The following is a 19,422-nucleotide window of genomic DNA, read 5'->3' on the forward strand; positions in this document are numbered from 1 at the left end:
AGCATCAGTCAATGGCAAAAACACTGTCAGCGCATAATTAGCTTCTTTCAAAACCTCCTCCCAACCACCTCTCCAGCCCGCAGTCAACATACTAATTGACGCATCGGCGCGTAGCTGGGTGTATAGAGGGGAAAGCTTAACCGTCACTGTCGCCTCGGTCCAGCAAAAGGACATCGCAAGAACATGAACTACCGTCGATATAAATGACACACAAAGCCACGCAAACACACACGCCCGGGAAAGAAACGGCAGAACAGAAAAAAACAGCCTTTTGCAAACCCCGCAGCAACAATGTCCCGAACACGGCCCAAATGGCAAATGTGCAGCTCCAAAGCGGTTTACCGGCGCTGGGCTGGGTAGAAAAAAAGCCCACCTTTCAGGATGAAAACATTCTCACCCGACTTATCACACCATCGTTTGGGCAGCGTAACAACACCGAACACACCGTCATCATCGTTTATCAACGTCGTACGCCGCTGCTAGAATGGCCGCTGGAAAAGTGTATGTTGTGTGCGTGTGTGTGTGTTTGTGTGACACCTTCTAATCGGATCTGGACGACGACGACGACGATGATGATGATGATGAGGTGGACGCTGCTCGAACGGAGAAAACCTTTTTCCCAACGATGAAGATGTCGTTTCGATGAAAGTGATCCCGCGAACGTCGACGTATTGCGCGCACGTGTGTGTATATGGTGCGAATGTAGGGCGACGTTTTCTTTTTTTCTTATTCCGCTCTTTCCATGCCTACAAGAACGCAAACGGCCGTGCTATCGGTTATTTGCGCTCTCCATGCGCGCGTGATAACAATCGTCCGGCATGGATCGGCCTTGCATGATCATCCGTCGTCATCCCGGTGCGCCCATAAATGTCCCTCGTTTGTGTGGACTCTCCCCCCCACTAAATGTGAGAATCCTCAAACAAAGAGCAAGACACAGGAAGGAAGGAAACACCGTAACGAAGCCGCCAACGGCCAAATGGACAGACAGAAAAACGCGTTCGAAGCGCGCGACCAACAGACACACACACACTTTAGTAGTGGCGCGATGACAACGGGCAACGGTTCTCCATCAACTTACTGCATGTTGAATGTTCTCGACCACTGGGATGCATTCCCGAGCTGCATGTTGCATTCCGTCCGGGTTCCCGTCCCGTTGCCAATGGGGCTTAATTTTTCCTAATCGAATCGACTTTGTGATACGTATGCCACAGCCTAGGGACTGTGCGCGCAGAGTGCAATGTGTGTGGGGGAGAGGGCGGAAATGCACCATGCTGTACCACGAGCTGTTCGACATGTGCCAAGGGTGGTCTTCATTTTGGGGGGATTTATTTGCGCCGTTTTTTCCCTGTTCGCAGTTGCTCCCCCTCAGTGTGTGTTTCAATCGCGCAATGCATCGGAGGATTCGCGCTAGGGAAGCATCGCCTCGTACGATGACGATGGCGAGCAATGAACTGCATTGTGTGCAACGTTTGATAACTACCGGTTAGAGTTCGCACGTACGGTACCCGGTACCTTTCGTACCTACTGCTGCTGGGTCAAGCCTTAGCGCGATGGTTGAGTGGATTTCAATTTTTTCCACTCATCACTTCGCGGTAGGTTCGCGCCTTTCGGGTGTGGTTTGCAAACAGACGTTAAACGGGCGTTTCCACGATTTTTTTCGCTTGTACGTTGCATGTGATCTACTTTTTCTTCATGGCAACTGCAAAAAGTGCAGTCCAGTTTCGTCCCGGGCAGCCAGGGTCGATCTATTCAAATCGCGCTGCGTTAGTGGTGTTCCCTTGTTCGACGGCCGTTCCCGACTGGTAGTGTGTTAGGTCGCGCGTTGCAAGTGGCAAATTGATTGATGTTTGGCACGCGGGCATTTGTTTTTTTTTTGTGTGTGTTCTTGTTCTTGCTTTCGACTGTTGCACCGATGCATCGTGCATGCAGTCGGTTTGCTTCCTGTTTTTTTTGTGTGTGCTCAGTATCATGCAAACGATCATGGTTTTGTCGTCCGTGCATCGTACGCAGGAGGCTTTTTTTTATCGCTCTAAGCGCAGTGACCAAATTGATGACATTATGCGATTATTAGTGTTCTGGTCGGCACGTCCGCGTGGAAGTCGCACGCATCCCGCAAACCGGGATTGAGGCTTTTTTGTGTGTGTGCTATTGTATTGTACACAGCCTGCACTATCGACAAGCCGTACCGTTTTGGGGCGGACAGTGATTTGAAATTTAATTACACTGAGTGACCGTGTGCCGGAGGCTTTTGTGGCGGCCCGTCCAAATTGGTGTCAGTAATAGAATGATGGTTTTTCATTTGCCTGGTGAATATGTTCGATTTGGGCAGACACCGTTTTGGCTCGGAATGTATGATGCAATTATGGAACGAAAAAGGCAGTTTCAATTGTTTCATGTTACGGGACAGGCAGTATGGCAAATGAAAAATGTTTAGTGTAAAAAAAGATTGAGCAAAGAATTAATATTTGCACAACATTTAACATGGTTGTTGAATGAGGGATATTTTTATATTTGCTTTTTAAAGATTTTGTTGATTCATATAATAGAGGATTTAATTTTACTTTCGTTTCCTTTACAACTAGCCTGCACACACTACCATAAACTGTAATTAGCGCAACAGGTAGCATCTTGATTGATTGATTGATTGATTGATTGATTACTATTCAAACGCTGACGGATTTTATTTCTCATACAATCATTTTCGAACAAAACGCAACAAAATCTTCAAAATTCCTCTTCTGATATCTTATGTTGTATATTGGGTAAAATGTGTTTTTTTTCTCCGCAAACAAGCCCTCAAAACTCACGGCAGCCTGTTGCGGCCACTCTGTTCGCCCGCTGACCGTGACAGCATCAGCGCTTTAGCTTAGTGATCGCCGAAGCACATCCGGTCTCGCAAGCATAAATTATGCACACGTCTACGATAAATCGCGTGTGTCCCGTGATTTTCGGACCTTCGCCCTTCGCCAGTGCCGTGCCGTGCCGTTGTTTTGCCGTGCCTTCTCCTTCTCGCACAGCCACGGAAACCGTTTCGCCACGATGCTATGTTGCAGCGTTCGCAGCGAAATGCTTCACCTAACTGCATTTAAACTCGTGCCACCACTCTCCCCCCCCCCTCTTCACCGGGAGGATTGAAGAATCTTTCGAGCGCTCAAAAATAGACGGACTGAAAAAGGAAACGACGTCCATTTGATGGTCTGCCCCCGTTGCCCTTCCCGTCGCACGGGGGCAATTTTCGCGGCAATCCGTGCCCCACGGGAGAATGTACCTGTGCGAATCTACCTCACCCTGTATCCCCTGCCTCGCCCTTTCTTCGCGTTTCTTTGTTGGACGTGGTGGTGCACCCCTCCCCCTCCCCCCCCACGCACACGATTTTCCTCATTATCTGTCCTTACATCTACGTCTCAGATTGTGGTTTTTTCGGTCAGCTTTTTCCACCACTTTGGTGGTTGCGTTTTGGGAGTTGTTTTGGTTGTGTGTGTGAGTATGAGAGTGCAAAAGAATGTTATGCACCACGGTTCCGGAAAACGAAACATAACGTTATGTTGACCGACCCAGGGATGGGGAGGATGCATTTTTGGTGAGCAAAGCCTTGAACGGCGTGCCAGATTATTCCAGCTAGCAGTGGGCCCAGCGAAGAATAATTTACGTTGATGGTGGTGGTGGTGGTGCTGATAGAACAGCCTCGAAAAAGTCACCTCCCGTGAGCGGTGATGATAAGAGGCAACCGTACCGGAGCCGAATTAAGTAAATTATTTCCACCCCTTTCCTCACCCACCCAGGACGCTTTATTTCGTCCCTTCCCGCTGGAAAGCCTTTTTGCGGCCCATGGGGTTCGTCGCTTAGCGCTTCAGTAATTTTGGTTGCGTTTTCGGGTGGGGTGGGAAGCCTTGCGTTGAGAACGCTGGCGAAACTCTTGGCTGCGTGGAAAGCGGCCAATTTTGCTGCATACCCCACCCCCCACAAGACCCACCCTTGCAACCGGTTCGAAGGGGAAGTGCAGTATGCAGTTGGGCGGTTTTCCACATCAGCAGGGTCCGCGCGTCCGCGAGTTCGTTCGCAGGGTCGCCATTCAGCCATTTGCTTTTCCGTTGCTTGATGTAGTGTTTTTTTTTTGGTTCGCTCGTTCCCTTTGCCTTCAATTTGCACACACGAATGCACTACGGGCACGGCCCTTTGCAACGCTAATGAGCGAATTGCGCATTTATACTGCGCGCCCCTTCCATTCTGGTTTCCTCCCGCAGAAGAGCAGGGCCGTGCAACCGGAAACGCGTCCAGAACGAACGGGCACGGACAAATCAACGAAAACACACGGCAAGCGCGACGTTACCGAAGCGCGACGAAATGAGAATGTTTGCTTCAGCTTTCGCACAAAAGGAAGGCAAGAAAGTGAGAGAAAGCGAAGGAAAGAAAGGGAGGAAAAAAAACGCTCACAAACGTGGTGGACATTGCTCGCGTAATTATGCTGCGAGGGAATGCTGTGGCGTTTCGCAGTGGCTCAAAGTATGCCTGATAGCTTAACATAATCATCAAGCATCGCGAGCGAGCGCGCGCGCGAAAAGCTCGTCTTCCCGGTCTTGGCGGTAAAGAAGTCATTAGCAGGATCAGCGGGGCAAACCCTAGGCAGACGCTGATCGGTTCATTATCATTCCCTTAGCGAGTGGTGGCGCGGAAATTAGCCGAACAGATCGCGAACAGCTGTAAACAAGCTGTGTGTTAAGCATGGCATTTTAATATGGGGCAATTGTGATGCGCGAATTCACGGGCACACGGCGCGCATTATTAGCATGTTTCGCGAGAAGTAATTGAGCTGGCATTTTACATGCGTTACCGGCAGCATTACTGCTAGGGGGATTATTATTTGTATCTTTCCGTACCTTTTGGTGTGAAACAATTTGTAGCTAGAGCAGCTAATGGATGTACTTCCATGTTTGCAGCATGTTTGCGATGATATGACACCATTATGTGTGCCCCTACATCAATTAGTGCGCGTGAAGAACCGTGTAGCTATCTTGTAAGTGCTAAGCCCTTTCTCGTAGGATTGTCATTTTTTTTCAATTTTATTTGAGAGAATGTTCCTAAGAAACTTGTTCCAACTTTATTCTAAATTTTTAACATAAGTAAAGGCGTTTTGAAGTGAAGGTAGTATAAACTATTCAGTTATATGTTTATAAACTAGTTTTTATTAAGACTTCTAATTCACTAAGCATCTCAGACACCTTACCTTATAACATGAAGCGAAACTCTAATTTTAGCTTGAGCTTTAATATTATTTTACTTGGCGTAACGTTCTACGCGGACATGCCGGCTTATATAGGCTTTCGAGTCTTAATTCAGTACCACGCAGCCAGTTAGTCAAGCCCTTGCTAGGGAGGGATGGTTCATTCTAGTCTTTACAGGCATGTTGTTAAGTCGTGTGAGTTGAAGACTGTCCTGAAGACCAGTGTTGCTAATTGTCGACATTTTTTTATGATATTCGCTGTTAAAATCATTTTTTGATCATGCTATTCATGGTTACCATGACATGAATTTTAAAATGCGACAATCATTTGTGCAATAACAATCAATGCTTTTGCGATGACATGATAGTAAAAAATTTAGAATGAATGTCATTTAACATTTTTCATGAGACGCCAGAACTGCTTAATCGTGCATTTACCGATACTTAGCCATTCGATTACTTGATATTTTCACTCAGTCAACCAGGAAAATGGTGTTTACTTACAGGAGTATAGAAATTCACGCGAAAAAACGAAAAAGGACCCATTTTCGATGAAGATCTGGTTCACTTGAGGTACGCCAAAATCAAAAAGTCAAATGAATGTAGCAGAAAAATATCCTCGTGCCACCGCGCGGCCACATGAGGTGAAATACACAGCGAAATGAACTATTTGACAGGTGAAATATCTGACAGCTGCTGCTAAAGGGTTGGGGGAGATACAACATCCGCTTTCGAAAGTCACTTTAAAAAGGTATCTTCTTAAGCAGAACATTCCCAAAATTATGGAAATGATGAATTGTTGACTGAAAATTAACGAAATACTTCACATTGAAGTTCTTTAGTTGATTTACTTACGATTTTGTGCACATTATTTGTTTACATTGCTCATCGCCTTGTTGCAGTGATGCGTTATTTGACAGATAATTCGCCTGTCAAATAGTTCCTTTCGCTGTATATTTCACCGCATGTGGCCGCGCGGTCAAATGATATTTTTTCCGTGATTGTCGAAGGAATGCGTGAATCTAGAATGCTTCAAAATGTATCATTTTGTAAAATTTTATGTCGACGACTATCACCGTTCGCAACACTGACCATGACACTGCCAATTTTTATAGCTGAATTGTATTGATTAATATAAATAGTTGCTTTCTCATATTACATTAAAAAAAACTATTTTAACATGTTGAAGCAACATCTACGTGCTTTGCCGGTACATGGTAAAGGTTTCTTACATTACTTAATGTAAAAGATATAGTTTTTGAAACGTTTAACGTTAATTAATTTACCTTAATTGGGTTTTAATTAGGATTTTTTTGCATACTTATAGGAAAACGAAACAACTCATGTTTTATTTTCCAACCCAGCAAAACTCCAACGGCTTGCCACAAGCTTTCCCCATTCATACCGCAACTGCTGTTACGAAGACATATGCCAAGGGGTTAGATTTAAAAAATCGAAATGAAACTCCTTCTCCCGCACACTCTCGGTGGACTGCCCACGTGTGGAATAAAATCTGCCCTCGATGGCGTTTTTCATTCTTTACATTTACCAATTCCGCTGATTATGCTACAGGAGCGGTAAAACCTCATTCGCTTGCATAGTTTCCCAACAACAAAAAAAAAAAGAGAAAAAGAACGAGCTGAATTGTCAGTAAAGCAACGTTTCATGCGAAGCAGCGCGCATTGAAAGGATGCTGAACAAAAGGCTGGACGCTTTTTTTTCTTCTTCTTTTCAAACTCCAAACAGCGGAAGCGGGGAACCGTTTTGGATATCGCGAAATACGTCAGCGTCCAAGCGAAAAGGGGAGACTTTTGCCAATATATCCCTACAGATGTGACTTGTGAAACACAACCACACACACATAGTCTCGTTCAGATCCTTGTAGTGAAACTGCTCGGACATGGGCATTTTTCTTTGCCCGTCCATCTCATTTCCATCGAATCGAACCCAAACGCAACCCCTCGTGCGGCTGTGTGCCTTTGCTTTTCCCGTGCACAGGAAATATAAAACACGGCTGACGAATAATAATAATAATACAAAAGGTCTACCAGTGTGGAGTTTTCTTGTGTTGATTTGATTCTTCTTCTTCTTCTTCCTGTTCCACCGTATAGGGCTGCCATTTTCTCTGCTGTCGAGTTTTGCTTCCCTGCCTCACGACTGTCCCCGTGCGCGGCTTTTGTTCGCCGATGCGGCTTCACGCGCCACATGACGCGCATTCCACGCTGGACAATATTGAAAACCTCGACCCCGCGACGACGACGACGACGACGTGAGCAAGGTATACGGCAACCCCATCACCGGTTTCTTCTCCTTCCACCCACTCACACCCACACACACACACACCCTAACGTAAGCAATTCCCCGGGAGGAAAGCACCAATTCTTCCCTAGCGTCCAGCGAATCACGTTCCGCAGCATTTCCGTGCAGCAGTTCGAACTGGACACGCTTGCCGCAGTTTTCGCTCGTTGCCCTCCCTTCGCTCGCAGAAAAGACTCCCCAAAAAGGACGTGTTTTGCCTTCGAGCGAAAATGAAACGGCAGCAGCACCATCGTCTTCTTCTGCCGTTGTCGTCGCAGTGAAGACACAGCAGGTGCCCTTTCTGAATCACTTTTACAAAGCGGATGGGTGCGAATGGGGAAGGAGGTTTTTGGAAGCAGGCGCGAACAACGGGAAAGTCCTGCACGTGGCCCGGACGAATATCGCGCTGACTGGACGCTGCTTTCCGCTCACTGCCAGCACCATCCCTACGCAAGCAGCGCGGAAGGTAAGCGACGAACCGTTCCCCGGATCTCCCCAGGCGCGCACACTTTATTCGCAATCGAAGCGAAGTCCTTGCTGAGACGGTCAAAAGATGTGTTAGAGCGCGCTCGTGTGTGTGTGTGTCCCGGGGAGGGGGTGAATAATGTGAAAACGGTTGGGTGGAAGGAAGAGTAATGGAAGGCAAAGTATGTTGGACCATTTTCACGTGCAGCGCTCGACCTGGACAAGAAGCTGCGTTTAAGCGAAAAACAAAGCGCCGAGCCGAGGGAGAGCAACAACAACATACACACACAAAAAAAACGTAAAGCGCACAGAAAAGGATCCTTAACATTTAAACACACTGCTATACAGAGAGAAAGAGAGAGAGAAAGAGCAAAAACACCGCCACAGCAAGAATCACCAAAGTAGGCGCGCGAGTAGATGGAACGTTTGCTGGGGACGAGTACAGTAGCGAAGGAGCAAACAAAAAATCTCATCTTGCGCGCATTTTACCATCCCCCGCTCCCCCGCTCGTTTGGCCGGTGTGGTCCCGCATACAGACGGTTGCGGACAAATGAGGGTGGCGTAATAGAACGAGCGGCGTTACGGCGTTAGAGGAATGATGCGCAACGAAGGAAAATGGACCCGCGCCGGTTGCTACGGTTGAAAAATGAAGGAGACCGCACACATGAACCAACAGAAAAAGAAGGAAAAAATACGAAAAACACGCCAGTCCGAAAAGCGTATAAGAAAATCTTCCAAAAAACACACGACACAGTCATGCACACACAAAAAAAACGAGGTAGTAAGAAGAAAGCTGGCTGACCAGGAAAGATGAAGCGATGAAGAGCAAAAAAACACACATGCGGAACACTTATACACATACACACACACACACCTCTAAACACATATGCATGTGATCGCGGCAAGCACGCCCGGTGGGTGGCCGGTGGAAGAAAAATAACCTGCATCTCGGTGGGGCAGTGAGTGGTGAGTTAAGAGCAAGGGGGGGCGAGAAAATTCCTGCCTATTCCAGCCCGTGCTGTGGGACATGCGGGAGATCTATGTTAGGATTCGCAGCGGGTGAGTGGCGGTTTTTTTCCTTCTTTTTTTCCTTCTTTCTCTCCGTTCTGTTTCGTACCATCATTTTTTCCCCGTTTTCCGCAGTCGCGAGTTGGGCGCGCGCACCACACGCTGGACGCTTTTCTTTCCAATTTATCCTTCTACTCAAATTCACCCGTCCTGGCAGGCGGCAGTAGCCCTTGCCTGCGGTAGAAACACACACACACACACACACATGATGATAAGACGCAGTACCGAGCTGGACCACGGCCCCGGGTGCAAGATTCATCCTGCCCGGTGTCCAGCACAGTGGGTGGGACCTGAAGCGGACGGCGACGATTTTCTTCCCCGACATGTTTCGCTTTACTTTATTTTCTGCTCGGTGTGGAAATTTCTACTCTCTACTCTTTCTCCCTCTATCAACATTTTCAACGCGTCTTGTGCGCCCTTATGTGTGTGTGTGTGTACGTTGGCGTCCTTTTTTTATCAAACTTTTCCACTTTGCGTTTTCCCAAATACACACAACCAAAAAGAACTCCGGCGAGCGAATGTACGGCGTTTTTTCTTTCGGCTCTTTAGTTTCGCTGGTTGCTTTCTCGCTGGACCGTTTTTACCGTCATCTCATGTCGCTTCCTCCCGCCCGCTTCCACCACACACTCTAATGGGACAGAGCCTCCCATACCGCACGTGCAGTCCCCTCTAATAGTCCGCCTCACGTTGCTTCCTTGAACGCGTTTCCCTTGACGATGCCGGTCAAGCAGCAGCAGTCGTTGCTTCGTCTTCCATTTTCACCCTTCAAATTGAACCCTCCTCCACCGCCACCAGCTCCAGCTTCCGTTCACATATGACACAGTGTGAAGGAGGGGGCGGAGTGGAAATCGCACATTCGGAGGAAACGCAGCAGCAGCGGCGGAAGAAAATTTGGGACGAAAATGTCCGCGCCGCGCCAAAGAAAACCGGACACTGCCGGGCACGGACACTGAACGGTCAGAGGGGGATCGTGTGTTGCGGGGAGAGGGGGCTTTTCGCTGTCGCTGATTTGAAGATGTCTTCCCTTTTGGGTTTTTTTTTGTTGCTCACGCCACCTTTTTCCTGCACACATTTTCCAAGGGTGTTTTTTGTTGTTGTTTTTTTCCCCGCCATCACGTGTGGGACATCTACGTGTGTGTGTGTGTGTAGGTTCGTTTGCTTCTCTACTGCTGATCCTTACGGGTACGGCCGACGGTCATCAGGAAAATCCATTCCATTTTTTGTTGTTGTTGGGGGTATGAAAATGGGTGTGAAGGAGGAGGGGTAAATGTAGGAAAATTCACGACATCGACGGCTGACGGATCTTTGTGCGAGGCTGTACGTGCGCGAAGGGGACTAAGATGAGGGAGTCATCGACGGGTTGGACGAGCTGCCGGGGGGAGGATGTGCACGTACAACGGTAAGAAGAAGAATAAAAAAAAGGACGCCTTCGATTCAAAGCAATTCACCAAACGAGTGCAAAGAGAGCCAGAGAGAGAGAGAGATAGAGAGAGAGAGAGAGAGAGAGAGAGAGAGAGAGAGAGACAGAGGGAAGGGAAGAGAGTGAATGAAGGAGGAAGATATTTTAAGGCTCACGGGAGTGGCGGCAGGACGTGTGTGTGTGTGCACAGCGTGGAAATGAATTTCCGGACGAGCAACGGCGTATGGCATCTAAAAAAAAACTTCAAGCAAGAACACATTATCTCAAATGAACAGAGGCCTTGCACACATACACACACACACGCACCCACATATCATATAAAAATGCACAACTACACACACTCACCCATACACGCGAGACTGATAAGAAAGAACTGAAAAAAAGGATCGCTTGAAGTAGAGAAAGGGTGGAAAGGGAACGGAATCATATACGGCAAAGGTCCGATGTAAATGAGATTTTCGCGTTATTTCACCTCGCCCTTCCTTTTTCCTTAACTCTTCCACAACCTTCCCAACCCAAGGAAAAAGGGTTCTTTCGTCCGTTGTATTTTCCGCTTCCGTGGTGTATTTCCTTAAAGCCATAACTTCGCCAGAAAGTTTGCTTCAACCGGTCAACCGGCCGATTCGGAACAGTGCGGCGACCCTTTGCAGGGGCCACAAAGGGAAACACGTAAAAACAAATGAAAGGATTCAGCAGATCGATTGAGAAAAATCGGACAAAAAAAAGCGGCAACGAAATCAATCAGGGCACCCACACACACACACTGTGCTTCGATCTGGGGGGGGGGAAAGGATGCCCCCGATCGGCGAAAAACGAATTGGGCAACGGGGAAAAAACGGAACATCCCTTACCGTGCCGTCCTTATCCATCTTCCGCGCGAACGGCAAGATTCCCGGTGTGGGATTAAATGTCGCCAAAGGTGTGTGCCACCCCCAAATGCTTCCTCCCAACCTTCTCCACACCTCTGTTTCTCGCTCAAAGTTCGACGAGGTTATAAATTCGATCTCGTTCCCAATTTTCTTCTGCATGTGCCTTTCCATGACGGAGGAGGTGAAAGAGGTGTTTTGCCAAAAGAGGTAGGCCGGGAAATGGGAAGCATGGTCAGGAGGTACTATTCCACTCCGGGCCTAAGGATAACAAGGACACATCGCGCTAGCGCTGACTTCGTAATCAGGTTTGGGGGAAAAAAGGGCTCGCTTGGAAAGCTGGACCACACCAACCAAAACCTTCACTTTCACTCAAGGATAGCATCCCTTGGTCCCTTCTTCCTTCCTCGCACACACCGTAATCGGTTTAAAGTATGCCTTTCGAGACGGACACACACACCTTCGCATCCTTTCATCCATCAAAGTCGTCGGGGTGGTGTTTTTCGCTGACCAAACCCCTGCCCGATCCAGCTTCCAGCAGGGAAGAACGGGTATAGGGGGGCGGGAAATGTCGGACCCCGTTTGCGCGGTGGTTTCTTCCCCAAAAACACTGGCACCTTTCGATGGCCCAGCGCCGCAATTAATCATTGCAGTGCGCTGTAATTGAAAGGATAGCCTCACGGTCACGGAAAACCCATCGACAGAAAGGAAAACGGAACGGCCCCGGAGAGAGGGAGAGCGAGAGGAAGCGGTCATCAGTTTGATAAATCGCTTTCCACTGTATTTCGCCCAATGTGTGTGTGTGTGATCAGAGGGGAAGCATCGCAAATGAAATGAAAAGGGGAAATAAGAAAGGTGCAAATCCCACCAGATCGGGGTTGCTGGGCGAGCCTTCCGACGGGCGGCAAAGCGCGAGGGTGGCACCAAACATGTATTGAATAGTTATTCCAAAAGGAAGCATATTTAAGGATTAAAGCGAGAGAAGCAACAGAAAAAAACAGTCGTTTTTCACGATCACGCACACGGAAAACGGCCGTTACGGCAGTGTAACCGGGTTGAAAAACGCATTCGGCTAGGCACGTTTCGACAGCAGTGAGTTCTGTCCTCTCTCGCTCCGCCCGCCCAAAAGGACATGTCAAAGACGTTGTCCACCGTTTTCCGGTGCGGATAATGCGGGTGAGCCGGGGGTGGGTGGGGGGGGGGAAACCGAGGATGATGAAGGTTCGGAAATCGGTCCCAATTCGTCACGAAATTAAATTCTACTCTCGGGAACAAAATACGCTCCATTTCTACTTTCTTCGCAAAGTCAACCACCGACGGCCATCAAAACGTAAGGCTCTTGTCGCACACGTACCGCTGTACGTTAGATGGCATTTATCTTTCCCCACCGTTCCCGAATTCTTCGCCCTTCCACCGTTCTCTCAAATTATGTTTCTCGGACACATGGATACTCACACACACACACACACGTATGATGTAGCGGAATAGTTTGGCCACCAGCTTGGACCTTGCTGTGAAACTCTCCCTTATACGTGGACCATTTATTTTTCCCACCATGAGCGAGAGTGGGTAGAATATTTGAAATTTCTTTTCTTCACGGTTTGGCGCATTCCCCCTACGTGTGTACGTAGAGCAGTTGATCATTACGTTTACCGTTCACCCGGGGGAGGCAACGAAGCATGCGTACCCTTTTCGGGGTGGGCGAACGGACCTGGGACTTGGGTTGCCAATTTGGAAGTGATGGCTGTCCCGGAGTTGCTTGACAGAATTTCAGTTTTGCACGCATGAAACGCAGTGAAAGCTTTGCAATTGCAGGGAAACAAAATGTATGCTGCTTATTAAAAGAGAGGCACTGAGAGAAAGAAACGAATGAAAAGATATATTTTGCAAACTAAATCGAAAAAGATCAAAAGAAGCTCGATAATGTGTTGAACAGTTAAGTCTGGCGCTGATGAATGGCTTGGCTTAAAAAAAGTTTTCGACTCTCCTTCGAACCGGATTTGAACCAGTGACCTATGGATTACTCTCTGTCGACTCATCACGCTTCTACAGTCCACCGCTCTACCAACTGAGCTATCGAAGGCTTGGCATAGGGGAGTGTATTTTATATGTTTGTTACATCAAAAATGGTTTTAAATGGAGTGCATGTCAGCTGGTTTGAGTTGGTCGGGGATACAATTTTTCCAAAAATTTGCGGAAATGAGGAATTGAAGTAAATTGAAAAAAAAAAAAAAAAAAGACAAGCATAATACTTATCAAAACAACGAACATTGTTCGCTCCATGCGTTTGATTGAAATTTCATGATTTTACAGTTACATAGACGCATAAGCTTACTTACTTATCCTGCGCTACAACCGCTCATCGTCTCGCGCCTTCGTTTGCCAATCCTTTATTACGGCCTTAATGGCAGACGTCTCCACTTGCCGCTTCAATATGATCCTACCACGCCTCCTCTGTCCTTTACGGGCTGGGTCGTCCCTTTCCATGCGTACAACATGGCCAGCCTACCGGAGCCTGGCGAGCTTGATACGCTGCACGACAGTAAGGTCGCCGTACATCTCGTATAACTCGTCATTATAACGGCTCCTCCATTGTCCTTCCACACATACGGGGCCAAGGATCCTTCTGAGCATCCTCCTCTCGAACGCGGTTAAGAGTCGGAACCATGCGTAAGCGACCCGGAGTCGTACGGGTCGACCCGAAAGGTACAAGTAGGTTCAGTAGGTGATACGACTCCAAGGTTCAAGAAAGCATATGCGACTCCGACCCGTTGGTGCAGCGAGTTCGAGTCGGCTCGGGTTAAGGTAGGTTCAATACCCGACCCAAACTCGGAGTCGCTTAAGGATTCTAAGCTTGATTCCGACTCCGACCTAGCGCAACCGCTGCACCCATGGGTCGGAATCGTTTCCGACTGGCTCGCACCTGACTCTGGGTTGAGTCGTGAAATGAATCGTATGACCCACCATTAATAAGTACTATATAGTCTCAGCTTCGTCCGTCGCGACAGGTTCTTTAAGGTGGACTGATTTTTAAGGCTGTACCGGTTGGCAGCCACCATCCTTGCGCGCAACTCAGCTACCATGATTTTGTCGTTGCTGACCTTTGACCCAAGATAGATGAAGTCTTGGGCGACTTCCAAAATGCGCTCATCTATCTGTACGATGCGCCTACGTAGGTTTGGATTAGTTATTAGTAAGGCCGCTAATGTTGCCATCATCAGTTTGGTCTTTCGTTTATCTGCAGTCCGAGGTTCTCCGCTCGTTCCCTACATTGAAGAGCTGCAGACCAACTGGGTTGAATGATAGAAGATGGCTCCCGAAGTCTCCATCTTTGAATCTCGGATGGCCCTCTCTAGCGCCAAGTTGACTAGGAGACAGGCAAACCCGTTCCCCTGGCGTTCCTTTGGTCGTAGCAAAAGGCCCTGAGAGTTTTCTATCCACCTGGCAAGTGACGTCTGACATTTTAACACTTAATGCATTCCTTTAATATAGCTTTTTGAGTATAACTTTTCTACTAAAATTCGTGAAGAAGAATCATTTTGCCAATTCTTGCTCATGTCAATGATCCCAGCATCCTTTGGGCTTCCTGTTTGGCATCGCTCGCGAACAGCCGGTGAAATCGGTGAAAGAAGCAAAAAAACACACACACACACACACACAAATCAAGTGAAAACTTAATATTCCACGAACCCCTCGTACCCGGGGACCACCATTTGAACCATCCGGCGGCGATCGAACGGGGGGAGAAATCGCGCAAACCAAAAACCGCAGCTCCAGCCCGCTTGTAACCTGCCACTTCAGTCTGCGTGCCGACCCCATCTCGCCCGGTGACCTCCCCATCTGGTGCAGCAGCGGTGGCGTCTCGTCCGTGGCAGGAGGGAGACGCACTGTAAAATAATACGGCGATTATTATTATTTGCAAAATACGATACATTAAGCAGCAGCACCATCTCTCGCCCGGCTAGTATGTTGTTGTGCAAGAGAAAACAAACCATAAAGAAAACAACACCATACAGAGCGAAACAACACACAAGAAGAGTACCGGACAAGTGCGTGTAAAGGGAACACGGGACAGAATTAGGCGGGGGAGGGGTTGTGCGCGCAATCGAAGCGGACGCAAAGCGCAAAACGCGACCCCCTTCACTTTTTGGACCCTATTGCGGAAAGTGTGCGAACAAAAAAGGGAGGAAAAAACAGCAGCAGCAGCAGCAGTAGAGAGAAAAAAAAAACACACGTCCATCTACCGCGAGTAAGCGATCAGCGCTTATGGTGGGCTTCACGGGCAGCCCTTTTTATGCTTCGCCCGCACGCGGGAAGCCGCCCTCATTCGCTGATCCGTCATAAGGCCGAAAACGGAGCAGGAGCAACACGAAAAAAAAAAACCCAACAAACCCGCCAGGGGAAGACGACACTTTAGCCTCAGCTGGAAGCGAATGACACACACACGTAAAACAAAGCAAAAAAAAAAAAAAATTGCACGCCCAAGGAAAGCGCGTCCATTTCGTCCGTTTCGCTCGTCATATTATACGCGCTCTATTTCTTTTATTACTGCCTGCCTGGTCCTCCTTACCGCCCGAAACGCGATGCGTAGCCACCCTTCCGCACCGGGCAGGGGAGTATAGCTTAAGCCTTCCCAGCACTCCCTTCCCATGACCTGTGCTTGTTATCTCGCTCTCTCTGTCTCTCTTTCTCCCCTTCGGGAGCAAATCATTTCCTCACACACACAAAAAGCCCCGAACTGAAACTCAAGCGCCAGCCGCGCGCACAGACACACGCACACGGTCCACACCATCATCAAGTGCAAGTGCACCACTGCACCGCCATCATCCCCCTTGTGTTGCGTTGTGTTGCACAGTTTTCGCGCTGGCCAAACGGTTCCGTTGGTGGGTATTATGATATTTATTTTATGTTTTCCCTTTCGAGCGGCGCGTTTGCGTTTTTTGTTGTTGTTGCTGATGTTGCTGCTCCTCTGTGTGCATTTACGGGGTGTGTGTGTTTTTTTGTTGTTGTTGTCGTTCAACCCGCCTGTGCATCCTACTGTAGCGCAGTAGGGAGGGAGTCCGTTTTACCCCTTTTTTGCTGCTTTTGGGGGTTTTCTTTCGCTTAATTTCTCGCAGAAATAGTACGCGACCGTTCGCGCGCACGAAGGGAACCCGCTGGGTGGAAGAGGGGTCTCCCGATAGAGTTACACACACGCGGAGGGTAACAGAAACACAAAAACGGTACAGAAAAAAAAAAAACTCCCGTGACCACCGTGAGGGATACGGCGAACGGTTCGCGAACAGTCCAGGGTGAAGGAACACGCTCTCCCTCTTTTTCTCTTTGCCTCTCTCTCTCACACACACACACGGACCCACGGACACCGACACCGGCTGACGGATGAGCCGCTGTTGCGCGACGTTGCGCCAGCCGCGTCCGAGTGCGAGAGTGCAGCGCAGTGCCGGTGCAGCATAAGAAGCATAAGAAGCCGCATCCGACCGACACACGATGCACGGATACATGCTCCCTCCGCCCTGGCAAACGAGACGATGGCAACCATGCGTCACTTCTTTTCTTTCTTTCGCCCTTTGTACGCCGTACCATGGCGCACTGAGCCTCCGATTTTCGCACCAACTGTCGCTGCTTTCGGGGGTTGGATGCGTTTTGATCGATGAGCCCCAGCGGTGGCGGTGGTGGTGGTGGTGTCGTAGAAGAAAAAGGCTTCAAGAAAGAGTAGGAGAGTGGAGCAGCACAACAACAAAAACAACAGCAAAAGGAGCCACGCACCGAAGGGCAGTGTGAGACAAGCACGAAGAAAGCACCCCACACAGGCGCGCGCCCGCGCGAAGAGGAAACCAAACAACAACGACAAAAAAGTGGCGGTGAGAAGGTAGCAACAACAACGACAACAAAAAAGGAAGCAAATTTGCATGAAATCGAACCGGCAGGGGTTCGAGGCTCGTCTGTCGATGGGGGTTTTGGGGCGGGTGGATTCGTTAATAACTTTTGGCACGAAATTCGTTTTGGCGGTTTTCGAAGAAACTCCCTGCGGTCACCGCGTTGGGTTTTTGGTGGATTTCATGTGTGTGTGTCTGTGCGGGGAGTTGCCCTCGGGACATAGACAGCGAAACGTATCCCCTAGAATCAACGTGTCAACGGTGGCTGAAGACGACGTTTCCTGGGAATGAGTTGACGGCGATGGGTACAGAAACACACGAGACATCAAAATTCAGACTGTTGGAAGGCTCTCGCAGAAAAGGGTTTTGCCAAAAGAAAAAGCACACATCGATAAATTTATGCTTCGCATCGACAGCATCATATTGACTGCAAAGAAGTTGTTTTTTTCAGTTTTCAACTAGGTTGAGAAATGAAACAAAATAGTTTGAAGACTAAGATTTGGCTAAATTTGACACGCGGTAGTGTTATAACGGAATTCTAATGACTAGTAATACCTTGCTAACCTTGCCTGTACAAAGAGATAATACAGTTTGTCCTCGAGACACACTATGAATGCGGGCCGAGAAGAAGTCGTATATTGCAATTTTCGGCTCTTCCCATTTTCAGCCAAAATATAGCTCATTTTCGTTTAATTTTGGATGTAGAGGGTGGTTGTAGCCACAAAATTATTTATGTGATATGGTTCTGATCGAATATTAAAATTTCGAACCTTTTTGAATTAATAATTGTCTAAAACTCCAATAAAAAAAAATATTTTGCATTTGATTAATGAAATACAGTGAAATCTCTCTACGGTGAATCCTCAAGAGACGATCAGCTTAGAGTGATATTCATGTTGAGAACAACTGATGAAGGTGTTGCTATGAAGTATCCAAGAAACCATGGGCAAATTCTGGCATCCTTTGACCAATATGGTTGTGAACTGTCATCCAAACATCTTAGAGAATTTCGGCTGCCAAATCGCATATGCAGCTTGCAGGATATTTGCATTAAGGAGACATTCATCTTAAAGAGACATAAAATGTATGGAATAAGATGTTCATCTTAAAGAAACAATTCGTCATGAAGAGACTGCACCTTAAAGATATTTCACTGTATCTCAATCAGTTCAATTTGCTCAAATAACTGTCCAATATCGACAACCGTATATCTCCAAATCTGCGTATCTCGGAGACTATATCTGTACAGCCTATTTGCAAAACGATCGTTCCATCATAACAAACACGTCTACTCACCCCCAAAGAAAATTCAAGCAACAATTTGAAGGTCACGCTGGCTCCTCAAAATGTACACGAGGCATCCCAAGAAGCGTTTCCTTTTCCTATCGCGAATCGGTGAAAAAAAAAAAAACAGTATAAGCGTCTCAGTTGTCCGAACTCATCCAATAAGGTCAACGAAATAGCCTAGAGCGGCTAGGTGCTACTCTGCCACGTGGAATTCGACGGATCCGTACGGATACGCGCTACGACTGTTCGGTGCTGGCTGAGCCCGCTCGGTGGTCATTATTTCCGCACACGACGCACGGCAAACCGGTCCGGAGCGCCGAGAGGGGAAAATCGATTTGAAGACGCCGTGTCATGTTCGTCCGGTGTCGAGAGGCGACCCGGGCAGCGTTGCGCTTGATTGGGCTTCCGCGCGCGCGCTCGTGTGTGGGCGAGAACGCCGAAAGCTGATTGTGCGACAGGACAACGATGGACCGGACCGGAAGCGACCGGCAAAAAGGTGACAGTGAAAAATAAAACCCAAACGCCGGAAACGAGGACCACCGTCCTTCCGTATGTGTCACTGCCATATGTGTGGGAAGTGCAAAAAAAAAAACAACCAAGAAAGAATCCCATCCCGCCCCAAACATGACGGGAATGAATTCGCGTCCCGCGAGCGCGTTGGGTCAGCGCACGGGTCAGCAGAAAAGATCAGCGTGAAAAATGCTCGTATGCTGCCAGCCAAGGTAATGACGACAGAGAAAGAGAGAGAGAGAGAGAGAGAAGAAGAGAGAGGAGGAGAAAAAGAGCCAAAAAGAGTAAGGGAAGTAGCACAAGAAAAACCGTGTATAATAAATTATATAACGAAGGAAAGAAAATCGAGGGAGGGGGCAACTGAATGGGGGCGCAAGAAAGGTCGACGGGCCGGACGCTACAGATGCTGCT

General features: G+C 48.1%; 1 protein-coding gene and 1 non-coding gene across 2 annotated transcripts in view; both read right to left on the reverse strand.

The window, feature by feature from the left end:
- LOC120894681 (coiled-coil domain-containing protein lobo) overlaps positions 1-19,422 on the reverse strand; it is a 167,269-nt gene that overhangs the window by 33,302 nt on the left and 114,545 nt on the right. The window lies entirely within an intron of this gene.
- On the reverse strand, positions 13,324-13,421 carry Trnay-gua. The gene is made up of 2 exons: positions 13,385-13,421; positions 13,324-13,359 (listed from the first exon to the last, which is right to left on the reverse strand). It is a non-coding gene; the product is annotated as a tRNA-Tyr (tRNA).

Source organism: Anopheles arabiensis, chromosome 2 (genome assembly GCF_016920715.1).
Source record: "Anopheles arabiensis isolate DONGOLA chromosome 2, AaraD3, whole genome shotgun sequence".
NCBI classification, from domain to species: domain Eukaryota; kingdom Metazoa; phylum Arthropoda; class Insecta; order Diptera; family Culicidae; genus Anopheles; species Anopheles arabiensis.